This window comes from Sinocyclocheilus grahami, unplaced genomic scaffold (genome assembly GCF_001515645.1).
Source record: "Sinocyclocheilus grahami isolate Dianchi unplaced genomic scaffold, SAMN03320097.WGS_v1.1 scaffold445.1, whole genome shotgun sequence".
Taxonomy (NCBI): domain Eukaryota; kingdom Metazoa; phylum Chordata; class Actinopteri; order Cypriniformes; family Cyprinidae; genus Sinocyclocheilus; species Sinocyclocheilus grahami.
This window is the reverse complement of record NW_015505624.1, coordinates 344,984-351,108: the sequence shown is the minus strand read 5'-3', so window position 1 is coordinate 351,108 and position 6,125 is coordinate 344,984.

The window sequence follows — 6,125 nt, the reverse complement described above, 5'->3', positions numbered from 1 at the left end:
AATTAATGAAAAAATATTTATATCAATGCAACTGTCCTTCAGTTGTAATATCAAGGAAAATTCATTTAAAATTGTGTAATTTTCTATGGAGCCATAAGTGAGTGTTAATTTGAGATGATTTAGCTGTCTGCCATCAGTTATTCCTTAATTGCCTCTCTGTATTATTCTCTTAAGTAATCCCAACATGGGTCTTTTTCTAATAATTTGGCACAATTTTCTTTCAGAAGTCTCGGCCAAACACTCAAATATCACTTGGATTCTTAAAAACTGTTTTGTTTTACATGTGGAACTAAGTGTGTGCCATCTGGTGACCTAACTGCTACCAGTTCTCTCCCGTTGAGGCAGTGTGCATTAATGCTTCACCAGGCATTTGCGGAGAAAGCACCAGCCAAAGAATAATTGAATATAGTACAGCCAATTTCTCTCTTCTTCTTGTCACACATTCAATGTATTCCAGCTCCAGTTGTGGAAATATTGCAAACATATTATGGCCTTACCCTATCTTGACAGTTCACCTCGTCCCCAAGCGCTCACTGCAGGGCATTTTATTATCTTAATGGATACAGACAGCAGTGGGCCGGAACCAATGCTGTAAACCAATTGCGATAGGAATCCGCAGGGATATGAATTCACGTTCTCTCGCCTGTGACGGTTTGTGTGTAGTGTGTTTTTGGCTTTCGTTTGTTAAAATGAATGATCTAAATACTGTCGTCTTGGGTGAAGACTGTATCAAGGCATCATGAAATTAAAACAACAACAACGGGTGTATCTAACAGAAAACATTTCATTTTCACCAGAATATATATATTACATATTAAAAGTTTGTTTTAAGATTTAACTTCTACTGTCGATAAGATTTTGGTAGGCTACTATTAGATGGATAGCCTAAATGTTCTAATTCAGATGGGCTACCTGTTTTTTTATTTTTTTTATGGTATATCAAAAAGTGTATATTTTTTAAATGTGATTGTTGATAAATTTTTCCAGTTTTTATCAGCAAAAGCAGATAACTCCAACAGTTGGTTTTTGGCAAAAGCAGATAACTCAACATTTCATGTTTAGAGTTTTAAAAAAACACTCGTTTAATCTTTGTAATCTCCTCAGATGAAAATGTAGATGCCTGACAAACGTTGTTGTTGTTGTGATCATAAACTGTATGGATGTGATTACACGCAATACACAGAGCTTTTCCCTCACCATTGTAACGCGCTGCTTTTGCAAGGTTCCGTGAAAACGTTTCAGCTTTTATTTTCCTTTTTCACCCTGAAGAAGATATCACAGGTTCATCAAGTTCGTCGAAATTATCCATCCTCGATCATCTCCAATCCTTCTTCTATTGTTTCAGGTTTATCCATAATTCAACCATGACAACTCTCCGAACATTTTATCTTGGTGTTGGATATGACAATATTACGTTAGCACCCTGTCAGAATGCGCCATCTAGAGTTTCATGACTTATTCGAATGCTAAAGAAATATAGCTGGTTTTCCAAGTAAAAGCCGCCAAATAACATTTAACTCTTTAAGCTTTAAGTTACATTTCAAATGACAATGAATCAACTTAATCATGTTTATATGAATTATCCCGTGAACTTATTCTCTCAAATGGCCTGGGTATGCGGAGCATTCGCAGCTTATATGGACGGAACGCCACGCCATGATATACCATATTGACCCGAATATAAGACGATGTTTTTTTCTTGGAAATACATCTGAAAAAACGCGGTCGTCTTATATTCAGGGTCTAGACTTTGACATGTCAATAATACACCCACAACAATAGGTGGCGCCAAATACGCATAAAACGAGTGTGCCATGAAATACGTAATGTAATGCGTGTTATAAAGATCGTATATATATATATATATATATATATATATATATATATATATATATATATATATATATATATATATATTTATGTATATGTATCTGTGCATGTGTTTTATTATACAGTTAGTGAAACTGTAATGAGGTGGACTTCTAACTGATATGAACTCACCAAAATTACATCAGTTTTTATTATTTATTATTCAAAATATAGTTGTCAATTTTTTTATTTTTTACTTTTTTTTAAATGCATTGGAATGAGAAATAGTTTAGATTTTTGTTCCCCTCATACATACAGTGCTGGCCAAAATTATTAGAACACTAGTATTTTACCAGCTAAAAAATAGCTTTAAATCAGTTATTTCTATTTCTCACTGGATTATTACAATTAATAGCAAAATGAATGTTGGGAATGTGAAATGTAAATTGATATTTCCTACTGACACACTACAGCAAAAGATAGAAACATCTGACTTAAAACCATTTTTAGCTGGTGAAAATACTAGTGTTCTAATAATTTTGACCACCACTGTAAGTAAAGGAACATCTGAGCTGTTTAATAGTTAATAGTCATGGTGTATAAATGTCAGTGATGTTATGAGTAAACACATTACCTGGACATTGATATTCCTGATCAGTTAGTAAAGTGTCCACAGAGAGGGTGTGAACACTTAATGCATCAAGAAATAAATGCTATTCTGAGTATCAAACGCTTGACAATGTGTCAGTGAGCCGAAAGAAGTGGGTCTTCTGAAGACAGGAAGTCTCATAGGGGTGCTGCATCCCTGGTGAAATGTCAGCATCATCTCTCCCACTGCTAGAGTCTGAAGAATAAAAGCTTGTGCGGTAACGCATTTGTCAGATAGTCTACACACTTGTGATTTCCTGGTGGAGTTGTGGGGTGGTTCCATACGCTTGATAGACTGATTGAAATATAGATGCACATAAAGCTTGTTAAATATTAGACTGAGTTAAAAACAAAATAGGAAATGCCGCAATACTTGATGCTAACATTACTAATCTTGACAAACCACACACTAATTGTAAAGTTGTAAAAATTGCAATTGATAGCTATCTCGAGTATCTGTTTTCACTTGATCTAAATGTAGTTACCTTTGTTGGTGTAACTTATTTGTCAGTTTAATAGTTATCTGGTTAATTTACTTAGAATAAATAACATTTTTGAATTGATGACTTGAAAAAATTAATTGTAGTTTTCGGTTACACTTTATTTCGATAGTCCACTTTAGACATTTTACTATCTATAAGTAACTTTGCAACAACATGTCAACTAATTCTCATTCATTTGCAACTACATGTCTATCTCTCAGAGTAGACTGTTAGGTTAGGTTTAGGATTAGTAAAATAAGTTGACATTTTCTCATAGTCAGTATATTGTATGTTGTAGACCCATCAAAATAAACTATTTACCTAGTTTTCTATTTGGAAAACATTAAAATAAAATAAAATAAATGCACACATGCTAACAACATTATTGTAATGTAATAGAGAAAACAAATGCACACGTGGTAACATTATTGTAATGTTACCATTATTGTATGCAACTTTTGTTAAGTTTTGAAGTCTAAAACTTTGTCTAAAAATGTTTTAACAGTCTGCTCACAAACAATGTATCTCTTTAAGTATTAGACTATTATTTGAAAAAAAACCACACAAAAAACACACCACACTCATTGCAGTTCATGACAGCAGTTTTGGTGAATTGGCAAATCCGTATGAATTTGTATAATGTCATCCGTGCATTTCCGTACAATGTGAACCTTTTTATTTTTTAATGTGCTGTACAATTCCATACAAATCACATTGTAAAAATTCATACAAAATCACCAACTCTTAAAATATATATGTTTTCACATGCGAGACAAACATTGACAAGTTGTAGAACTGTAGAACTGTGCCTGTTCTTTTTATATATTTATTTATTTATTTAGAATAAGCTTCAAGGTCTGTCCCTCGTGGTAGTCAAAAGATAAAAGTGTGAGTAGGCATGGCTACTTTGGCTACTAACATAGCCTCTTTAAGGGTAGTGTAGGATTTTAGACCTAATCGTTTATTGATGCCATTGGTGGGATGCAGTTGTTTGAAACACCAACCAGATTGCTAACTGAGACACTATTTGACATAATGAATGTGTCTGGGATTTAACACTCTTCTGGGGAATATCACACTGACTTATATTACATAAAGCCCAGACTGTCAGCGCTGAACTAGAGCTCTATTAACGCTGTGTAAGCTGTGTGTGTAAGAAGGATATTGTGTAGAATCATATCTGACACGGTGCAGTTGTATGAGAAGTCTAAAAGAGGAGCAGCTTCACATTTTCAGATCGAGGCACTTTACAGTCATACTGAATTTCCAGCCATTTCTCCAGTTAAATTGTGGCTGTGGGCTACGCTCAGCCAAGAATCTTCATTCTATTCGCTAGATGAAAGGCTAATTTCTCAGCGGGTTTCCTTATTGCCTCATCCTCGTTTATTAAAGTTACTCTAATGTCATTTATTAGGCAGAACGCAATCACATGCTTCCAACTATGCTTTCTATTTTCTTTCTTTTCTCTCGCCCCACCAACCACTCAACTAGAGAAAGTGAAGCAGTTTCAGGACTTTTTTTTTCCCTTTACCAAAACTGACCATTTTACATAGACTAGTGCTAAATTTGAAAGTTTTCTGCTTTAGTCAAAATTTGAACGACATTAATGAATTACAATGACTTTAATGAAGCACAAGCAAAAATAATTTATGCATGAATGAGTAGTAAAACCATTGTGTAATTTGCCCTAGTGCAACAGTTTACTTTAACTGATTTTACTTAAACAGTTTATTTTAAAAACTATTACTCTGAATTTACACAGAGATTTATTCAGAAAATCGTAATGCTCCTTTTTTATGAATAAGACCCACTTCATAAGTAGAAGAGGCTTCATCTGATTATATTTATATGTATTTGCTTGGAAGTCGCTAGAATAATTTACAATGCCGTCAAAGCGTACATTTTATCAGTACGATGTGGGATTCAAACCCTTGACTTTCACCTTGCTAGAGTAAGGCTGTACACTTGGGCTAGTAGAGAAATAGAATAATATATTGGGAACATGATTGCCTCCAAATGAATGCATGAAACAACAAATACATAAATATCCCAGATGCCCTTGTCCCTGCACCATTAAATGCAACATTTGGCAAGAAGAATATGGACAAAGCCCTAGAGACATTGTGGGAAACTGCATAAAGAGGAAAACATTATGGATATAGATAGCCTGTAGGTTCTTGGCAGCATTTCTTAGGATTTACAGAAGTGTGCATTTGTCAAAAGAGATCAAGTCTATATATGCCTGACCTTCCTCTAACCTCCTGAATCATTGTTGTATAATATGGTGGTCTAAAGAGAGATCAGAATCATGTAACTGCCATTTTGCTTGTATGTATACCGATGCATGCGTTCACAGTGAGATAGAGATGTCCAGGCAGACCATGCACTTAAGATGTGGTATTACAGCTCACTGCAGAGAGGACAATAATGGCCCCATCCATCAAACACAGTCACCAGGCATGGCACACCCTTCCTTAAAGCAGAGAGCGAGAGAGACAGGCCATCATAGCTCTGTTCCAAAACCTAGTGAGCTGTCTACTGACTGCATGGGCAGCTGCCTTCTAAGCAGCTTCCTAACTCAAATGGAACCTCATAACATTGTATACTAACCAGATGCAAATAGTTTTCAGTGAAAAGCTATTTGTCAGAAAAAAGAAACAAACAAAGAAACAAAAAACAATGCTGTGTCACATGACAAGTCATTCAAAATATATTTTGGTAACACTTTACCTTTATAATGCATTATACATAAAGGCTTCAAGTAGTCATAATGTATGCAGTAATGCATTATATCATAAATAATTGTAACCAAAGTTAAAATGTATTATACTATTTGCAGGTTTGTTTGGCATGTGTTTTAAAGGGGTCATATGATGCAATTTCAATTTTTCCTTTCTCTTTGGAGTGTTACAAGCTCTTGGTACATAAAGAAGATCTGTAAAGTTGTAAAGACTAAAGTCTCAAATCCAAAGAGATATTTTTTATAAAAGTTAAGAGTCAACCACGCCTACTGTCACGGATCCGGTCCATGAACTTCCGTCTGCTAGCCATCAGAGGTCACCCTTCCCATTTCATTGACTCTCACACTACACACTGTTGCATATCACCCCGGACTACATATCCCATCATCCACTCCACTGATGACACACACACAGTTGATTGCACAGCACTGATTGCACACAGCTG